The sequence below is a fragment of the Clupea harengus genome, unplaced genomic scaffold, assembly GCF_900700415.2.
Source record: "Clupea harengus unplaced genomic scaffold, Ch_v2.0.2, whole genome shotgun sequence".
Taxonomy (NCBI): domain Eukaryota; kingdom Metazoa; phylum Chordata; class Actinopteri; order Clupeiformes; family Clupeidae; genus Clupea; species Clupea harengus.
This window is the reverse complement of record NW_024880271.1, coordinates 902-22771: the sequence shown is the minus strand read 5'-3', so window position 1 is coordinate 22771 and position 21870 is coordinate 902. Positions and strand designations below refer to the sequence as shown.

General features: G+C 44.0%; 2 long non-coding RNA genes across 3 annotated transcripts; both read right to left on the bottom strand.

Annotated features, from left to right (window-relative positions):
• Positions 1 to 444: 444 nt before the first annotated feature.
• On the bottom strand, positions 445 to 18520 carry LOC122131748. Its single transcript, XR_006152135.1, has 3 exons — positions 18259 to 18520; positions 10793 to 10978; positions 445 to 552 (listed from the first exon to the last, which is right to left on the bottom strand). It is a non-coding gene; the product is annotated as an uncharacterized LOC122131748 (long non-coding RNA).
• Positions 18521 to 18973: 453 nt separating this feature from the next.
• On the bottom strand, positions 18974 to 21525 carry LOC122131749. Of its 2 annotated transcripts, none has more exons than XR_006152137.1 (3): positions 21233 to 21525; positions 20268 to 20381; positions 18974 to 19687 (listed from the first exon to the last, which is right to left on the bottom strand). It is a non-coding gene; the product is annotated as an uncharacterized LOC122131749 (long non-coding RNA). The 2 variants fall into 2 exon arrangements; XR_006152136.1 differs by having other exon boundaries at positions 18974 to 19557.
• Between the last annotated feature and the right edge of the window lie 345 nt (positions 21526 to 21870).

Genomic DNA, 21870 nt, shown 5'->3' with positions numbered 1-21870 from the left:
CCTCACAACCAAGAGGTTTCTATTGGTGATGGTAAAGTGAAGAACCTCAACATTAAGGAGGAAAACGAGGGGGTGAGGAAAGTAGGAGTAGGGGACTCTGTGTGTGTGTGTGTGTGTATATTGTGTGTGTAGTGTGTGTATTGTGTGTGTGTGTGTGTGTGTGTGTGTGTGAGAGGAGATGGTGTGTGTGTGTGTGTGAGTGTATGTGTGTGAGAGAGTGTATATGTGTGTGTGTGTGTGAGAGTATGTGTGTGTGTGAGAGAGTGTATTTGTGTGTATGTGTGTGTATGTGTGTGTATGTGTGTGTATTTGTGTGTGTGTGTGTGTGTGTGTGTGTGTATTTGTGTGTGTGTGTGTGTGTGTGTGTGTATTTGTGTGTGTGTGTGTGAGTGTATTTGTGTGTGTGTGTGTGAGTGTGTGTGTGTGAGTGTGAGAGAGAGAGGAGATGGTGTGGAGGGCTTACCCATGTCCTGAAGAGGCTCTGTGTCTGCAGGCTCACTGCCATCCATGCTGACCTCATCATCTGCCTGCGGACGACCTCGACTGCGTGACCTAGCACCCACACAAACACACAAACACACACACACATTTTGAGAAACCAATGTCAGCAAAGAACAACAGATAGACAGCAATCTTGGTTTAGTCAAACAGAGGAGGAACTTCAATTTTCTCAGAATAGAGCAAGGTAATGAAGCGGACCGATCCTCCCTGAAAAACTGACCAATGACTCAAATGGCTTTCCGATCTTCACACAGCCAAAGAAAGCTTCCAGCAACAGAGAGGAACTTGATAAGAGAGACAGAGAAAGTGTGGCAGATCTCAAGGCTGTAATATAAGCCATGGTATAGCAAGAGTTGATGCTGCTGCAGGGGGTAGGGCCATACAGTCATCATCGCCACAGACTTCAGTGGAGCAGGCTGAGACACACACACACACACACACACACACACACACACACACACACACACACACACACACACACACACACACACACACACACACACACACACACACACACACACACACACACACACACACACACACACACACACACACAAAACAGTCCCACAGTATTGCTTTTCTGCGGGTTGATGTTGATGGCACGGTTGTGTGGTTGCTACGCTGCGCGCGCGTGTGTGTGTGTGTGTGTGTGTGTGTGTGTGTGTGTGTGTGTGTGTGTGTGTGTGTGTGTGTGTTTGCGCTCTCTGTGTTTAGCAGAAGTATAGACTGACAGGGGGTGGGGTGGGATGTGTTGCACGCTTGCGAACGCGTTCGGCTGTGTTGTGGGAACCACTAAGCACACTTCCTGCTGAGGATGTCACGCGAAGCTCCCCGATCTCTCTGCGTCCTCCTTCTACACCAGGCTCTGCCAACAGGCGTGACAACCACACACACACACACACACACACACACACACACACACACACACACACACACACACACACACACACACACACACACACACACACACACACACACACACACACACACACACACACACACACACACACACACACACACACACACACACACACACACACACACACACACACACACACCCTACACTCCTATACAGTCCAGCTACAGCACAGTGAGCACATTTAGCATGTACCCTAGCCAACTTTAAAGGATATAGGCAATTTGGTTTCAGAACATCCTCTGCATTTCACACCTTCTCCATTTCTGTTTCGTTCTCTATCTCCCTATTTCTCTATTTCTTTCTCTCTTTCTCTCTTTCTCTCTGTCCCTTTACTACCTTTTTTCTTCTACCCCCCCCTCCCTTACCCTTCTAAGAGGGCAAACAATCAGCTCGCCACTAGCAGCCACCACCACCACCACCCCCCATTAACAAACACTGTCAACACTGGTGTCACAGCCCAAAGCAGCAGCCAATGGCAGAGCGGCACAGCACGGCCTGCAGCTAGTGCTCAGCTGCTCGTCACCATAGCGACTACATGGAGGTTTTTTCTTTTTTTTTTTTTTTTTCAACAGACGCGGCCAGGCCTGCCAGCACATCAGAAGAGCGCACCAACAGGAAGAGAAGGAGGGAGGGAGAGCGAGGGGGGGGGGGGGGGGGGAGGAGGGTGGAGAGAGAGAGGAGGGTGGAGAGGCAGGGACGAGTGAGAGACTGACTGAGGGTGGAAAGGCAGTGCTACAGTAAACAGCAACACCAGGAGAGAACGGAGACAGAACTACGGCAAGAGAGATGGACACAGAGGCAGGAGAGAACGGAGACAGAACTACGGCAAGAGAGATGGACACAGAGGCAGGAGAGAACAGAGACAGAACTACGGCAAGAGAGATGGACACAGAGGCAGGAGAGAACGGAGACAGAACTACGGCAATAGAGATATAGACACAGAGGCAGGAGGAGTGTTCAACAAAAGAAAACAACAACAACAACAACAAACACTGTGGAGCCAGCTGTACCCTAATGTTCCTCCAGAGAGAAGTCTTAACTTCTTGACGATGGTTTCTGCAGTAGGACTGTACAACCAGAGCTCTATGGGGGTGGGGGAGCCAGAGGGGGTGTGGGGGGGGGGGGGGGGGGCAGCTAAGCCCTCTCTCACATTCAGTCGAGTGGAAGAATGACTTCAGGCATTGGCACTCAGATTTTCACTCTCTTTTCTCTCACCCTCTTCATTAATAGCTTCATGTTCCCTTTTAACCTAGTTTACCAACTTGTTGCACTCCATGACACCAGTGCTTTGGCACCTCATATAGGAAGAAGCAGCAAGGTTTCCCAATGAGGTTAGACACACACTGTATCCACCCAATGGGCACAAGCTGTAGCCTATACATACAATACATATCCAAACCCTAAACTTAAGTCATTTTCCTACACATTTAAGACATTTTCCGATACTGAACATTAGTTGCTGCAAGCCATTCAACTCTGCCATTATATAATACATTCAACAGCACTCCTACCCAACCATTGCAAACATTCAACCAAACCATTTAATACATCACATCTTTCAGCAAAATGTACATACATACATACATACATACATACATACATACATACATACATACATACATACATACATACATACATACATACATACATACATACATACATACATACATACATACATACATACATACATACATACATACATACATACATACATACATACATACATACATACATACATACATACATACATACATACATACACACTCTCAAGGGATACCAATCAGGCACTGCAATCATTCCATTCTATACCAATGACAACGAGTGACATGTACCCATCCTGCATCAACTAATGGTTGTACCCCACTCATATCGTCGCTTCACACAGGACAATTTCACCTCTTCACAGCTGCATGTTAGACCGGTTACAGTTCATCAGTGAATTTGCACACATTAGCAGAAATTCACACGCCTGCTAGATGACTACACCGAGACTGTATGTAGCCCCCACCCCTCCTCTCTCTCTCACACACACACACACACACACACACACACACACACACACACACACACACACACACACACACACACACACACACACACACACACACACACACACACACACACACACACACACACACACACACACACACACGGCCCAACATTCAATTCATCTGCCTTCAACCTTCAAGCTGCCACTGATTTGCAAGTCAGGCATGCCGAGCATGCTGGGTAAAGGGACTGAACCGTTACTGGGGTGAAGGAAAACAAGTCCCAGAAGAATATGGCTGGACAGTTCAGACGCCGCCGAAGAGGAGACAGTGAAGGTTCAGCAGAGGCAAGGGAAGAGGGGTAGAGACAGGGAGCAGAGACTGGAGAGGAAGACGGGAGGCAAGGGAAGAGGGGTAAGGACAGGGAGCAGAGAATGGAGAGAAAGACGGGAGGCATCACAACGACCAACAGAAATTCAGAGGAGAACATTTAAAAAAAGCACAGAATGAAGAGTGAATGGACAGAGTGCAGAAGTGGGACAACAGAAATAAACTGATAGGGGAAGACTAGATAAAGGGAAGAGAAAGAGAAGAGAAAGAGATGACGGTCGATTTGGAAAACCTGTTTCTCAAGCTCCCACTGCACATAGCCAGCGCTAACTCCCCTGTAGCCGCTAACGCAAACAGAGCTCTAGAAGGTCCAAGCTCTCTCACTCTGCAGAAGGGACCCATGTGCTATTCTGAGTGCTGAGCTATATGAATCTCACAGCCTTACTGCTACATGCTCCAACCATTGGGAACAACACATGAGCTCCAAGCATTGCAGTCAAAGCCTACAGAATTATACTGTAGGTCCAACAAAAGATTTCTAAAAATAAAGATGATTAGGCAATTCAGACAAGTAAGGTCCGAATTACATAATGTTCAAATTCCACCTCTGATCTCGGAATCCAAACGTTCTTTAATAGACAAGGTACTATGTGGCAAGTACAGCCATTAGAGGGTTCTTTGAAGGTGCATGCACCCTATCAACAGCTAGTAACACATTGAAGCAGATGAATGAAATGTTGGGCCAGGTGGTAGAGGTGTGTGTGTGTGTGTGTGTGTGTGTGTGTGTGTGTGTGTGTGTGTGTGTGTGTGTGTGTGTGTGTGTGTGTGTGTGTTGAAGCAAAGCCCATCCCTGTTTCAAAGGACGTCCTCCCAGACTGGGCGTTATCTGCCCCACATCTCAGTAATCAGGGAGAATGATAGCGAGGACATCCAACTGAGTGGTAAACGTGGAGAGAGAGAAATCTACCACACCACAGCCCTCTGGAGTCAACTGTCCAGGGGGCACTCAACCAGAAGGGATATAATTAGCCCCATTAGAGACGAGCCACCAAACACGACGAACGGGTTAAAAATATCAGCTCGAGCTTCGGCGATCGCAAGGCTTTGTCGAGGGCCTGCAGGGTTGGTCTCGCTCCCCTTCCCACCCCCAATTTCCGCCACCCCCGCCTCAACCCCCGCCACTGGCACAATGCAGCAGGGGGAAGAGGAGAGCATCAGATGTCCAGGGTTGGGTTTCTGGGTAGAGACGGATCCTGCCGCAGCCGGCTGGCCTGCCGCCCTGCTCGCTGATCAATGACCTACATCATTGAAAATGCAGGCCATTGTGCTGGTGCCTGGAACAGGTTTAGCACAGGTCACCGCAAAACACCCCCCACCCCCCTCTGTCAAACTTCACCCAGGCTACTTTAACCCAAACCACCACCTTCCATTCGGATAGTCCATTCTTCCATTCTGATTGTTTGGATATCAGTCCTACACAGATATCCAAACAATAACGACCTGTTGAAATGTCCTAATGTTTAGTGAGGATTCGAATAGAAAAATGGCAGGCAAAACTTTCACTCGCAACCCTAGTGAAAGTAATATTAGGGTCAGGCCCAGAGGCTGCTTCCACGCTAGTGCCCTAGAGCAAGAGAGGGAGGGGGGGAGCTCTTCATTTCATCTAACCAGTATGCCAATGCTGAAGTCACCATGCAAGGCCAGCACTCAGTTAAATAAGACTGGATCTGGACTGGAAACTGAAACAATATGATGGCCCACATTTAATTCTTGACAACTTATTGGTACATTTACACACGTTAAGTCCACAGTGCTAAGCACATAGTGTTCGGACTAAAAGTACTCACTATACTACACAAAATGTCAGAGAGAAGGCAATACGTGCCCAGGAACTTTCTTTTGGACCTTTACCTGAGCTCAAGTGAGCATTCTGATATGCTTAATTCAACAATAGCGGACATCAAATGTACAATCATTACAACAGCACGGGTGTTGCACATTCAGCTACAGGTACTTATTGATCATCTTTCACCCTTCTTCTCTCGATCTCTTCCTCCAAATTCATTGAGAAAGAGTACACAATTGGAGTCCACTAAAGTTCCTTTCAATCCATAAATAGTGATCCTTATATCTGTCTGTAGCACTTAACAAGACAAACGTGAGCTGCTGGAGAAGAACTCTCAATACACAGCTATATACCCTCAGGACAGCTCAAACAACCTGGCGGCTGATGCAAGACCTGGGTAGTCTTAGAAAGATCCACACAAAACAACAGTGGCAAAATACATCAACTTCAAAATTTCCATCAAAATACACCCTGCCTTACTCTGTACGTGTACTTGAGCTACATGGCGAAAATTCCTTTGGCATAGTGCCAAGTGGATTTTTAGCTCACTAGTTGGCAAACTCGATTAACTAGTTACTTAGTATTTTACCCATTAGCCCCTTTACTGTAGAGTAGTGAACGCTACCAAGTGTTTCACAGATGTTTTGACATCTTGCATGATGCAACCTTCGAATCCAAAAAAAACAACAACATTGCCATCTATGTTGAATGGTTCCAATGGCTAAGGGAATTAATTACATTCTTTCCAATTTGAACTCGACATGAGACCATGAACTGGCAACAGTGCATTTCTCCTCAATGTACAAAACTATCAATAGGCCAGTTTTTCCAATACAACAGTGGGGAGACCTAGCTCATCTCTTTTCATTTCTTTCTTTCTAGTTGTTTAAAATTTGGCCTCCAACCAGTCTGGTTTTATGGATCAACTCATGCATCAGCTAAGACGGAATCATGCATCACCCTATCCCATTAGAGGACGCAGAAACAAAGGAAGAAGAAAAAGAAAGGAAAAAAGACGAAAGAAAAAGAACACGACTCCTTGCTATTCACACAGTTAGACATGCTCTGCATTATGCATGGCCCATGCTTGTGTGGTGCTCCACAATACCCGCTTTTGTTAAACAGGGTCGTCTAAATGGATTTTACGTGTACCCCCCATCTCTGTTGGGGAGGGAAGTGCTGCGTGGTAAACAAGGGGTGGGATGTGGTCTAACGAGTGAGCCGAAGGCAAACAAACACCCCTTTGCTGAGCTCAAGTCTGGGAGAAGGTCAGGAGAGTCCTTCTGGGAACCACCACAGGGAATGTCTTCCACATATCAAACAGATCAAACTGATGGGTGCCTGGGACTAAAGACTCTTGGGGACTCCAGTCAGAAGACTTGGGCAAGACACTCAACACTTTGGCTTCCTGCAACTCCACTGACAACACATTTCCTTGTAGAGGCAAACATAGACTGACAAAGCAAACAAAGAAGAAAAAAGAAAAGGTTTGTGGTACCTTCCTGTCATTTATCATCAAAGTGTTTGAAAATAACGGAAAAAGAATGGCCCAAACTAAAATGAACATGAGAATGGCAATATTTATACTTTATCATCATCACACAAATGTGCTATGCTGATCTTGCCTAGAAAGAAATCAATAGCCTCTGAAGTCAGGCTGTTAAAAAGAAAAAAGAAAGCGAGCCTATTCCTCCAATCTCCTACCCCCTTCCCACCATAGCTCCGACCCACAATCGCTTTCACTAAGAAACGGAGGAAAACACAGAGCGAGTGAGCGAGCGAGCGAGAGTGAGCGAGCGATAGAGTGAAAGAGGGTGAAAAGAAGGGGGAAAAAAAAACCTCACAGTGCAAGTAGTTCCAGCAAGGCGGGAGGGACTTAAAACCCGGCATGGAATCCGTGGAGGGGACCAGGGCACACCCCCCCTTCAGTCCTGCCCTGCAAGTCTTCGTCGCATGCTGTTTAACTCCTTCCTGCCCGCCCGTTTTGCCTGACGCCAGAAGCCTCTGCCTGGTTAACAGTTTAGAGTCCAACAAGCAGCTCTGAGCGATTACACCACCACCACCACCCTCGGCTATTTCCCTCCACTTTCCTGCTCACGACACACACACACACACACACACACACACACACACACACACACACACACACACACACACACACACACACACACACACACACACACTCACAAGAGGAACCAGTCACATCTGTTGCACATGCTTACAAAACAGGTTAGTGACTTAAATTTTGGTTATTTGTTTTTGTGAGTAATGATTGCACAAATGAGTACATAACCATTACGAAATGAGGACATCGCTAAGGCTGTGCTGAGGGGAAAAAAACAAGAAAAGAAATAAAAAAATAAAAAACATGAAAGTGTGTCGCAGGCAGAAAAAAATAAAACAATGATGCAACTGAAACAGTCCCCCGCAGTAGAGTCTTAGAAATACGGTCAGCGCATTCTTGCTAATAGGCCGGGTCAGCACTGAGCACTGGCTTTCCGACCGGCAGCTTTAATGTGCAGCCATAGCTCAAGACACTTGCCCCTGCCCCCACTGAGGCCTGCAATGTGGCAGCGCTGCTGCTCTGCTGAGCCCCCCCCCACCCCACGAGTGGACCACAAAACCAAACGCTCAACAGCCACAATGCACACCTTACCAACAGGAGACTAACAACCACTCATTTCACCTTAAATAAACAAACATCATTTTAGCCTCATCATAGGCACGATGCCGGAGATCACATGTCACACCACCGTCCCTATGGAGACAGGAGTGCGTCGAAACCGAGAGCCCCCGCCGTGGTCAGCACCAAACCCACACCATCCTTCTGCCCCTCTAATAATGATAGGTACTCTACGGAGAGGAGACCCATGTGTGTTTTAACACAAACAGTAAAACAACGGCTGGTTTTCCCTAAAACAGTCTTAAAGCAGCAATAAGGAGTTCTGTTCCAAAACTGGCAAGCTAACCACCTAAAAGGCATGCAAAAACCTTGCAAACACCACCAACAGCCCAGTTGACACTGATAAAAGCTTGCCAACACACTAACTGGTGTATTTTGGTAGTATAGCTGGCAATGTCATGCTGTGAAAGCTTTTCTTCCATTTTTCAGGGTATTCTAGCCCGGCACACAGAACTACATAGGGCATATCCTGGATGGCTAGTGGGAAAGACACAGGTGTTTATCTGTCCTTCACATGACCATATGCTATCAAAATTAATTTGAGGATGGTACCAAAACTAGTTGCCTGTAAAACCATACCTCAAAAAGTGTCAGTTTGTTGAACAGTGTTACTTTAAGAAGAGCAAAGAAACACAACTGTCTCATTCTAGATGCCAAGGGTATTCAATATGTACTTTTGAGGTCAAAGGTGAAACCCCTGAAAAAAGATTAGAATTGCTGTAACAGCCAAACATTGCCAAAGAAATCATGAAACATATCAGTTGGCTAGCTTGCTACCTTTTATTTGTGTCAACTTTATTTGTGTGGACAAGCAAGTCTGCTAGTTTATATCCGGTTAGCTCACTAGTTAACATACAGACACTTAAAGCATTCTTATTCTTCTGCATCCCTTGGCTTATCTCCTTAAAAAAACCTTCACGATTACACTCAGTACCCTTTCATGGATCCCAGTTGCTTTCGGCTATGAAGACAACTTTTCTTCAACGAAGGTGGAAAAGGTTCTAGATGTAGATCCTTTCCCCTCTGCTGAGAACCGGGTGCAGACACTGACGTGATACCTGTGGACGTCGTAAACAATCCCAAAGGCTTCTCGTCACAGCCCCACTGTACCTGGTGGTGTCGGATGCCGGTTTAATCTGGCCTATATCGCCACTGCTTATTTGAGGAGTGTCACTTGATCTGAGAGAGGAGGCCCCAAGCCACCTTTGCGAGGCTGCTCCTTTACAATAGGTCCCCGCCATTCATTTGTTTAGATTTATGTGTGTGTGTTTTTCCCTCAAGTTCACAGGGCATGATGGTCTCCGCCCTCACCTTAATAAACAAACCAATCATGCAGATTTATTTCCTGTTGTCAATTTTTTGAATGGTTTAAATATCAACCTACACAATCTATGGTTTTCTTCTACGAATGCGTTTTTTGCAATGAAAAAGCATGGTAGATTGAAGGCATAGGCACAAGGAAAGAGAGAGAGGGGATGAGAAACAGGAATTGGAGGATAAGAAACGAGAATGTTGGTTTCCAGGCAGAATCTCTTTGCAAGCTTCTCCAAGCACTTCTTCCATGCTAATGCACCTCAGTACACTCAAGAGCCTCCTTCAGCCCGTCTCAGCCATCGGCTCTGCTCTACTTCCCGCTTCGTGACACCCCACTCCCCCACCTCACTTACACACACACACACACACACACACACACACACACACACACACACACACACACACACACACACACACACACACACACACACACACACACACACACACACACACACACACACACACACACACACACACACACACACACACACACACACACACACACACACACACACACACACACACACACTCATCCAGAGAGACATGGTCACATACGGCCCCAAACTTTCACCAGCACCAGTCAGGATCCTTTAGGCAGCCCACAAGCCTCAGCATAAATCCACACATCTCCACATCTCAGATTAGTCATCGGAGAGGCAGTACAGTGCCAGATTTAAATGCTCGTAGATTTAATAATTCATGGTGCTTAATGAATTGATTCTGTGAATGTAAGGTTTGGGGGTTGGGTGATCTATGATTATGAAAAAATCATGACTAACAGGCCAGGCAAAAAGATGTCTTAATCATCAAGTCACACATTTGCAACCACCAGCCATGCCATAACTAATTACAGTCAGGGCATAGTTCACGGGATAGAAAAAGCAAACAAATACTGCTCAAATGTAACAGCAGCTAGTCACTCAACTCATTCTAAAAGAGAAAAATTAAAAAACTCCTGATTCAAATATACCATCTCAGCAAACAACCTCTTCCAAATCACAGAAGCCATGGCTACCAAAGACACACTTAGAGGGGAGGGAATTCACATAGCGGGGACAGAGGAGACCGTGAAAGAGATACAGAGGAATACATAAAGGCAATGATAGAGACAGAGGTAAGTAGAAGAGCAAGGTCAGGGGTGCGAGGGGGAACACCCCCATTAACAGAGCACCCTCAGTAGACATAGACCAAAGAGGGCACAAGGTACTCACTTCCTTTTGGGCCTTGGTGCATGAATGGAAGAGCCTGCATCCTTACAAGGCCGGCCTCGGGGACGCCGGTCACTGTGGGCTGGACTCCCCGAGGGCGTGGCCCTCGAGGGCGTGGCCTCAGCACTGCTCAGGGGAGGAGACTGTCCTTGGTCAGAGGGCTCCAAACTCTTGTCCTCTGATGACATTCTGCAGAGAAGGACACAAGAAGAAGAAGAAGGTATCATCAGCTTTTCAAGCCAGATTTTTAAACTGCGTAATCATGGGAGTTCATTGAGAACAGGCTGTGAATGCTCCTTAAGGAATAGATTTCTGGTAGATAAGTTGGGAAGAGGGCCCTCCACAGAGGACTCTGTGACAACTAGCTGCTAAGATTTTCCTGAATCCCAAAAGTTCACAATGCTCTTAAAATTGACAGTCAGCAAAGGAATGATTCTAGCCAAGTTTCAGCCGTGGGACTATTCATCAAACCATACACTGAAACACCATGTGGCCAAAACGTTTCTTTCTGTATCCAGAAGTGAGGAAAGGCACTTGGTTTAGTTCCAATATTACTCTGTCCTCCTAAAATATACCTCTGAATTGCACACCGAAATCATGCACCAACAGTTAAAGTACTCAAGATTGTTTAGCAGCAACTCTGGCTCTCAAGACTAACCGTACGAACACATGCCAGCGACGCAACGGAAGAGAAATTCTAAATCCCATTAATTTCTGTCGGGAGGCAAGCCATTGTGACGTATACGAGGGACTTGGGCGAAGCGAGCGAAAAACGTTGGGGGAAGTTTAATCCTATGCAAATGAGGAGCGATTTTTCGCCAGCAGCGGCCAATCAGATTGTTTGGTGTTGTCTATGACGGTTTGAAAATTGCTGGGCTATGGCCTCGTTAGGTCGTTTAATTTGCTGAAAAAAGAAAGGCTTAGATGGCCTTGTAAGGGGTTGTTGTTGTTCCTGGTATGTTAGATATTTAATCCTGGGCTTACTTTAACAGAATGACAGTTTTGATATAAGGACAAGTGACTAGATAGCCTACTAGCTGGCTAGCCTGCTTGTCCAGTCTGTTATGCTATTTCCACACGCGAAGCCACGCCACGCCCACTCAAAGCGATGGAAGCGATTCGCGTTGCTGGCATGTGTTTGTAGCGTTACCCAATAATATCGAAAGAACACAATTCCATTGGTGTTGAGAACAACGACAGAGGAGCATAGCTTAACTACTCATCCTCGTGTGCCAGACACACAACCAGCTACATAGGCCTTGATCAGACTTGGTGGATGGTGATTTGTCAAGGCGAGACAAAGGTGGACAGAGGAGTAGAAAAGGAGTGGGTGAGGAGAAAGAAAAACAAATAACAGACGGAATAAACAGGGAATATGGCAAATAAAGTGAGAACAAAATGACTGGAGGAGGAGAGGAAGGAGTTGAAGTCAAGGAAAGAACCATAAGGAGGACAAGAGGGAAGGGAGAAGGAGGTAAGGAGAAGAGAAGGAGGTAAGGAGAAGAGAAGGAGGTAAAGAGAAGATAAGGAGGTAAGGAGAAGATAAGGAGGTAAAGAGAAGATAAGGAGGTAAGGAGAAGACAAGGAGGTAAGGAGAAGATAAGGAGGTAAGGAGAAGATAAGGAGGTAAAGAGAAGAGAAGGAGGTAAGGAGAAGACAAGGAAGCATCAGGGCCTACACTAGACTGAGGAAAATACAGAATGAGAAAGGCAGGCAGGACAAAGTGGAATGGTAGAGGATGACACAGATGTAACAGCTAAAGTGCATCTGAAGAAAGAGTGAATGGAGAGACTACAGCAGCTAGGGAAGGAGAGAGGGGGGGAATGACACTGGCAGCAGCTGTGTGCAGATGAGCTTTGAGGGGAGGCAGCTCTGGGCTCCGCGTGGCGCCACAGCTCTCTGTGGAGCGCTGCTTAAATTAATTTAGAGATTTTATTCAGCACAGTCATGCTGTGGAAAGCAGGGAGACGCAGGGGGCCGGGGACGTCGTGGGGCAGAAAAAAATGGAAAAGAAACCCCTCGGTGCGGTCCATGGTGTCTGCACACATGCTCTGGTTTTTAGAATGTTGATTTATCCAGAGCTCTCCTTGGGTCTCCAAAGTCAATGTTGGCTGTTTATAACGGCTTCCCCTTCTCGTCTTAACATTTTCTTAATCTCTGCTAAATCTCTAAGATTATGATTTATACTGTCATAGTTGCTAAAATCATAATAGAGTATAAATCATAATGACCAAATATTATATATCTACATAATATTTATATTTAACTCTTCACTGCATCTGCACCATGAATAAACATGATAAACATGTGAACAACAGACGTCACTACATAGTGCAAGATATTCACACATTTACTTCCTCCCAATACGCATTAGCAAGCAACCAAACTTGTCCACAAGCATGTCAAAGTTTTGAAGGCAGTGTGGTCCCCCTTCTGCCTACCTTTCCCTTCCAACCGTGGGTTCAACTTCACGAACACATTAACACAGCAAGTACTCCTTAAACTATAACTTTGGACAATGCAAGTGCATGGTGCCTTGTTAACAATCAACGTTGTGTGTGGCAAAGTGTGTTGTGTGAGGTCAGTGTGCGTGGCTAGGACATGTCAAGCTTGTTGTTTACTCTCGGAATGTTCTCCCTCCCGTCACTCCAGGGAATCTGCGCTGGACTGGGCAGTCATACCGTCAGCCACTGTGGCTGTTTGTAGCATCCTGACCAATCAGGGAGGAGGAACACCGGTCTCATTTAGTCAGTCTTCAGCTCTTTCCCTTTACACACACACACACACACACACACACACACACACACACACACACACACACACACACACACACACACACACACACACACACACACACACACACACACACACACACACACACACACACACACTATCTATCCCTCTCTTATCTGAACTGAAGTTGGCTTGGCTGTGCTCCACTGGATAGCTCACCAACTATTTGTCCCACAGCAAACTACCTTCAGATTTCCTCCAAAAACACCGAAAAGGAAAAAGTTGTTTCAGTCAACTCATCGGCACAAACTTTTTAATTGTACTACATTCTGTGGAGAAATCTGGTCCGCTTCTCTATTTCAAGATAGTTATGAGATCCATAGAGCCAAGCATAAAATCAGGTAAGGGTGGCTTGATTTGTTAGGGTCTTCTTACTTCAAGCTGCGAAATTACTAAACATTAAAATAGTGTAGTTGATTAGCAAATATAATATACTGGGCACACACCATTTAACTTTGGTTCATGTCCAAATGTGAAAGTGGGATAGATATGTACCTCCTATTGACAGCTAGGAGGGGTAAATGTGATACTGGAGACCACTCATTTTTGACTTTTCAAACTTTCCTGCACGATTTCTCTAGCAGGGCATCAATACTGTTCTATAAGAGGTGCAGATTGTATTAACAGTTACTTTCACTGTATCTTGATGGCCTACATTTCAAGGGCAGACTTCAACAAGGCCAGCCTCCACTTAAAAACAATATAACAGATATAGATTTTAGAATCCATCGTTCAAAAAGCCCTGTTCAGGCCACTATTCAAGCAACGCAATACTGACATAACAAAGTAATTATATGGATAATTATGCAGCATTGTTAAACCTAAGGAAGCAAGGAGAAACTTAAAATATACGCAGTAATCTCAAGTGGTGAGTATCTCTCCCATTAAGGTTTCATTACAAGATAAACCTTATATAAGTATAATTTTGAGGTGAAATGGACACATGGAAACTAGAATGGACCTCTGCTTTGTTTTAGATTAATAAAACTGACACTGACTTTTCCCTGAAGGTGTGACAGAGGTTGCTTGATAGTGATCGATCACACCTTACTAAGGGTGGCAAAGTCCTCTATGGAATGAAACTCCAAAAAGAATACATTATTTCCACTAACAAATATCAACAACTGTTACCAAACCAAACTTTTCCCTTCAGGCTTTAATACCTTTAATATAACACAGTGGGGCACATATTTGCACCCTCAACATAGCCCATCTCAATGAGACTAATAGATGGGATCCACTACCGTTCAAAAGTTTGGAATCTGAGAGATTGCCTTGGTTTTGAAATAATATATTCTTTCAATCCAAATAACCTTAAATGGATCAGACATAAAGTATAGATAATTGATAATGACCATTACATTATGCTGACCTTCTGGGTAGAGCTTCAAAGAAAAAGCCATATCTGGGAAATTATCCAAATAAGCAAGCAAGGTAGAGGAAATATGATCATCTGGGGTGCTTGTGAAGCAATTTGTATAGAATAAAATGAATCTTTAGGGCTGCAACTCCATTTTACCACAACCATGCACTACCAGAGCAGTGGCGTCCCTCTCTACCTTTAAGAAGCTCTTGAAGACTTAACTCTTCAGAGAGCACTTCCTTTCCTAACTTGCACTTCCTCTCCCGTCCTCTTCCTTCCTCTACCTCTCCTTATCTTTCCTCTAATGCTATCTCCCCTAACTACTACTTAACAGTAGTTACATTCCTGCACTTTTTTATTTCTTATGTAAAATAGTATTTATTGTTACACTAGGTCTCTATTGCTCGTAGCTTGATTGTTCTCTCCTTTGTACGTCGCTTTGGATAAAAGCGTCTGCTAAATGACTCAATGTAAATGCCATACCCTGTGGATGGCACTCGACTGGAGCCATCAGTGACCCAAAACATTGCTCCAAAATTATGCAAGACATACTTATGGAAGAGTCAGTGAAACCGTAACAGTGCAAAGTTTATAATTAGTGCAAATGGAGTATGTTTTATGAAAAGAACTAAATTGTCATTTCATACTGAAATCATCATTTCTAACTCTGTCAATGTATTGACTATTCATTTCGTACCTTATTTGATGGTAGAAACTAGTTTTCCAGGAAAGCATGTCCTTTCCTGGGTAATTCCAAACTCTTGAACGGTAGCATATGCTACATTTAGAAAAGGCGTCTTGACTGTGGGATTTAGTATAGTATACACAGTATTTTCACACCTATATATACACAACACTCCTACTTACTTATTCTAAGAACTTCACAGTTGGGCTGGGTCGTGTTCAGCAGTTAAGACGGAAGCAATCTTGAAATTGTAATGTTGAATTATTAGATATCGTCTGCTCTATGAAAGACAAACCACTGGTTCTCAAACTTGTGTTTACCCCATTACTGTTAATGTTGGGGGAATGGTTTGGATTATGGTTTAAAAAGTGTTCTTTACAAAACGGTGAGATCAGTTTTCAACACTGTCTATCTGGAAGTTGACATTTGTTAACTCTTACTAGGCCTTACTAGGGAGATGCTTTGTCTGGTGGTGTCCAGATTGGTTGTAATGTCAGCACCTCCACAGATGCAGTCTCCTCTATGAGCACCTGTTGGTTGCACTCTTAGTTCCCTAGCTCCTCGCTTTCTATGCTCTGTCCGTTGAGGGAATGATGGCCCTTTTGCTTCTCTGCACTCCGTCTCCAGTAGTCCATCCTTCTGATTCACCTCCATAAAGCAGTCTGCCACTCACCGATGTTGCTCTGTCTGTTGCATGTTAGTCATGGTGCTTCACTGTCCTTACCTTGCCTTACATACATAGATAGATACAGGACTTCTTAAAAATAAGTTGAAGTCAGGCATATGTGCCCCCAAGAACACCGCTAAGAGTAGATTATTCACTGCAGGACATAGTGGGGGGTTTAGAGCAGACGTGACACCAGCCACTACCACACACTCTCTTTCTACCTGTGTTCATGCATGGAGTCTTTCCTGCTCCTTTTTCCATAGGATCAATAACATCAGCACTGAAAACCACTTCAGAGGTGCAAAGATTCCAAACACTTTGCTAGATCACTCTCCGCTGCTGCGATACAGTGAATGTCAGAAACGAATAGAGTGTTCACTCGATTTGTGTCAGAGGGGCCACATTTGTTTGCTCTTTATAAGCTTGCTTGAGCACTAGGGTTTGTTTTTTTGCGCAACACCCCTCCTCATTTATCTCCAAATCCAATTCTCTGACAAAACCAGGACAATGGTAATGTGTACTAAGTGTCACTAGAACATGTATTGTAAATTGCAAATGCTGTGAAAAATACCTTTCCTCCACACAACATCTCATTCAATCCCTTTGTTGATCAATCCCACCACCACCACCCTCCCCCTCCCAACACTGATCTATACTGCCTCAAGTTGCTGTCTGACTTTTGAAACATTATTTAAAAATCTGATGGAAAAGGAGGTATAAGAGGTTTGTATTTTTCTAGTGAGGACTTTTTATTGAATCCAGCATAAGCCAAACAAATAAACGGTCATAATGACTGGTTTCTCATTCTTGATTGCTTACTGTAGAAGTTAATCACATGACCTACCACGTAAAGCATGTTTGACTAATCCAAGATAGAAAGCCATGCAAAACTGCACTAAATGTAAAAGCAAGACTAGCCTAACTGTCTGTAGTCAACAAACCAGAGTGTATCAGGTCTGCAGTCAATGACAAATTATGTAGCCTACATGAGGGATACAATCCCGATGTTGCTACTGAAGGTTGAAATGGCCAATCAGGAAACAGTACAGATGTGCTTAAATGGTTGGGTTTTAAAAGGTCCAATATGCCTTTACCATTTCGGGATGTTACATTGAACTACATAACGTTCTCATACACACTACATGGAGAACTTCTAGAAGTAGCCTACATTACATAAGTGCTTGGCTAAAACGTAGCTAAATACCTAGCAAAAGGGTATGTAAAACAGTCAGCTTGACATAACTGCCGAGCAACATAGAAACAAAAATATATAGGCTACCTGAAGCAATAAGAACTAGTTACATTGTACCCGAGTTTGTGTAAACACGTATGAAAAAGTAAGCTATGGCCAAGTCGTCCATGAACCCCTCACCCGCTTGCTACCAGAGCACCACACGATATGACCACTCAGGGCGCGGGTGACGATTCTACACAAACGATGAGAACTTACTTTCAAAGTTACCTACTTCAATGTGGCAATAAGTAATAACTTACCTTTTAGACCCTAGAAGTTTGGCGGCACTGCCTTCATGACCTTTAGTGCCATAAGAGAAACGCAATACTTTCGTTTAGTAAGAGGGTGGGGGTTGGGGTTGTCGCTCGCTCCTTCTTTCCCCAAATCAAAATTAATGCCGAACCGGGTGGGTTTCGGCGGTTCCTGAACATACAGCAACACCAACATTCAACTCCTAAAATGCGTCTTCACAAGCCAAGCACAGTAATAGCCTGCGTTATGTGGACAAACGGCGAATCTTGATCCTCCCCAAATTACTGGATCACTTTCCAGCCGCCTATGCGAACATAGGAAAACACATTAAAAGCCCGATTTTCTGCATCCCAGTGGTAACATCTTCTCATCTTGCCAGAAAATGCGATCTTACAAACCCATATCCGCTCAGGAGAAATGGTCTCAGGCGGTACATAGAACGTTTAAAACAATCGAAAGACACGAAAATGCTTACGGAATTGATGCAATTCTTTTTTTTCCTTTCCAGGTTCCAGCCAACTTATATCAAAACGTAATCCAATAGGAAAGTTTACCCAAAGCTTTCATATAGATTTGATATTTGGTAAGGTATATTCGGACGAAACATTCCTCGTAGAGAAGAGAAAAAATAGTTTTCCTCAAAAATCTGAAATTTAAAGTTGTAGCATTTACTCCATCATGGTGGCCATGTTTAAGAGACCGGAGTACTACCTGTCAACGTCTCTGTGTTAAATAGACCCAATTAAACGCTGTTGTTGACAAATGCATATTGTGAAAAATAAAAAGTGAGATGGCCGATTACTGAAAAGAGCTACCCCTAAACGATCTGTGTTTCCATAAAACACAAAAGGAAAACTAGTTGCATGTAATAAGAAAGTCTTACTGACCCTGCGGAGGAATATATCAGAGCACTCGTTAGGTAAAAAGCCTTTACAGTCATCAGCTACGATCCGTAAAGTCTGGAACTGGAGTTTCTAAACTGTGCGAACCGGACTGTTTCCTTATTACGCATTTTGATATAGCTACTATGTACGTCTGTCAGTTATTCGGCATCAAATCTGAACTAAAGGTCACTTTTTACACTAAACCATCATGGAAAAGGAAAACTAGCTTAATTTACCCATGAAGCAAAATTTACAATTGAAGAAACACGTAAAAACATATAAAAACACACTTTTTAGTCCAGCAGTGTTTGTTTATTCATGGCTGCACACATAACTGACAGGCATGGTCTACTTGCTAAAATGAAACCATGCAGAGAAAACAAATAGGTCTAGGAGTTATTTCACAAAATACAGTAGGACAATTACAAGATTAGCGTAATTTTGTTTCTTATTTCACCTTCTATAGTATTTACACAATAAAAACATGCAGGATGGAGTAAAAACCATATGCCAGCCACCCAAGGATGTTGTGCAGCTGTTACCCAGTTGTCATGTACACCCCATAGCTTAATATAGTCATGTTTAAATGAAGGCTAATTAAACCAGAGGCCGCTGTGTGTATAGAACCACAAATGATTCTCTCTTCACCTCTGAAAAGAAAGACAGCCTTTTATGTGAATTCATCCTTAACGCCAGACAGTGTTCCTGTGGCTGGGAACTGGGGGTTTACCGGAGGTCAAGGATGACATGGAGGAGGTCCAAAGCAGCCCAGGTGCTGGAGGAAATGAGGCTGATGGCTTAAAAGAGAGCCCACTGTCTAAAAGGACAGTGTCTTACTGATGCTCAGACCACCCCTCTCCAACTCCTCTTCTATCCTCCCAGAAAGTCATCTGTGCTTGTGTGTGTGCGTGTGTTAGTGTGTGTGTGTGTGTGTGTGTGTGTGTGTGTGTGAGTGAGTGAGTGAGATGCAGATAGTGAGTGAAGGAAAATGAACAAGTGTATGTATTAGGGAGAGGAAGACTTTAAGTGGTGCACATAAGACAGGGAGAGAATGAATTCATTAGTGTGTTTAAGTGTGTTTATGAGAAGGTGTGAAATATGTGGGTGCGTGTGGCGTGTGCATGTGTGTGAATGAGAGAGACAAGGAGAAGGTAGTATGCATAAGATAGAGAACAAATGTAAGTGGCGTATGCATTTTGCATGTTGCTAGAAATGAATCTGTTTGTTACATGCAAACATGTTACATGCTAGAAATGGTTAGTTCTCATTCATTACTTGACTGGAAGCGGTATAGGCACATGACTATTTCATCACAGGCAGGAGCTAATGACATTAAGACATCATAATCTATGATGATCCTCCTTTTTACTGTACTGACTGCTCCATTATGGCTATAAGAAACCATATCAATTGTGTAAATTATTCAACTGTCTGTTTATGGTATCAGTGTGTGAGAAGACTTTGGTGGTGATGATGGATGAAGTATGTTTGAAAAAATATGCTGCCCTTTAATTAATCAACCCAATTGTGAGGCGTATCTCAAATGTATTTCTTAAACGATTTATCAAGAGGAGAGACTGAACCAGCATGAACAACTTACCTTGTCTTGTCTTGACTGCTGAAACTGAAGTTGCAGACGTGTACTTAACACACATTTACAGACTTGAAGGATGGGACCTTCCTCCCCAGCAGATCCCCTTTCCATATGAGTCCCCTGCACGGCAAACAAACACATACACTCTCACAGTCGTTTTTCACAACTGAAAAATAGTTTTTCATTTACAGAAGAATTTACACTTCAAAAGATCAGCATTATATTTGCCTACCTTTTAGGATATTGTTCTCACTTCTGAGACAAAACAAATGTATCATCTTTGAGTGAAAAGTAATCAAAATAACAAAGAGAGCATCAGGCTTTCTAAAAGGTGATTTACTACTCCAACCGGACGTGACTGATTTCCTGATCAAGTATAAACTAGAGAAAAGATCAACTTCACAAACCACAAGAGAGTTCATTTTGTTCTGGTAGGTGCCAGCTTTTTTTCATTTTTCATTTAATAGCTGGGGATTGATCCAGGCTTTATGTGAGTAACGAGTGAACCTCTGCTGTATCGACTGAAGAACCAGGTGATTGTAGGGGGGCCGTTTGAGCACACAATAGTATAGACTTTAATGGCCATGCTATTAAAGCAGCCCCTAGTTGCCAAGACCTAAATGTTTATTGACCAATGTGAGTCTTTAAAATGCTAAAGAGAGTCACAGGTGCTTTAAAGGACTGAGGATAGAACTGTAAAGAGAATCCAGACAAACTCTTTACTTTCTTAACAAAGCCGGTTATTACTTTTCAAGCTAACTGTCAATCCAATTAATAAAGTCGTCAATCTGAAATAATTACATTATTGACATTATTTAATTTATGTTTTTACTTCTACAATTCTTTGACTTTGACTCCGCCGATAAAAACAGAGGTTTCAAAATGCAATCATGAAAACTGTGCAAATACATCCACTGATTGAGTGCCTACAACCAAATGCATTTTCACCAACCACAATTCCCTCCGCTTACCTTCAGTAACCAATCCCTCTCGCCACATACACACACCCAGCTCTCTCACCCCTGAGGGGCAACTCAGACCATCTGAACAATGAGGGGACCTGACAAACATCTGCTGCGCGATTAGAATGGCGAGGTGTGTCATCCTTGTGGGAACCCAAGTAACAACAACCAATTCAGCTTAATTGCTCTGAGCCTGAGCCTCGCTCAAGCATCACTGGCCAATGCCAACAAGACGCAGGCCAAGGAGAAGCAGAGGAAGGAGCTATTGTGCACAGTACAGCTGGCGCCTGTGCAGGCCTATCAGCCCACACTCATCTGACACATGGCTGGTAATTAGTGAGTAATTTGTAGTTGTTTATTTCTTTCACCCCCCACAGGGCGATGGTATAGGAAACAAGGATAGCATGTCAAAAGACAAAGGCTAATTAGATGGTGAGCTGCCCTGCAAAGATGTTCTGAGGTTGATTGGGATGCAGTTTGAGAAGGGGCGGGGGTGGGTTTCGGTCTGAGACTAAAGTTTTAAAAGGACTGGGTAGGGTTATTTCCTAATGTTCCTCATATACTTCCCAGGAGAGGCAGTTATAGTCTTTAATTCAGGTTCTTTACAGCAAAATGATGAATTGTTAAGGTCAAAGGATTGCAGGGCA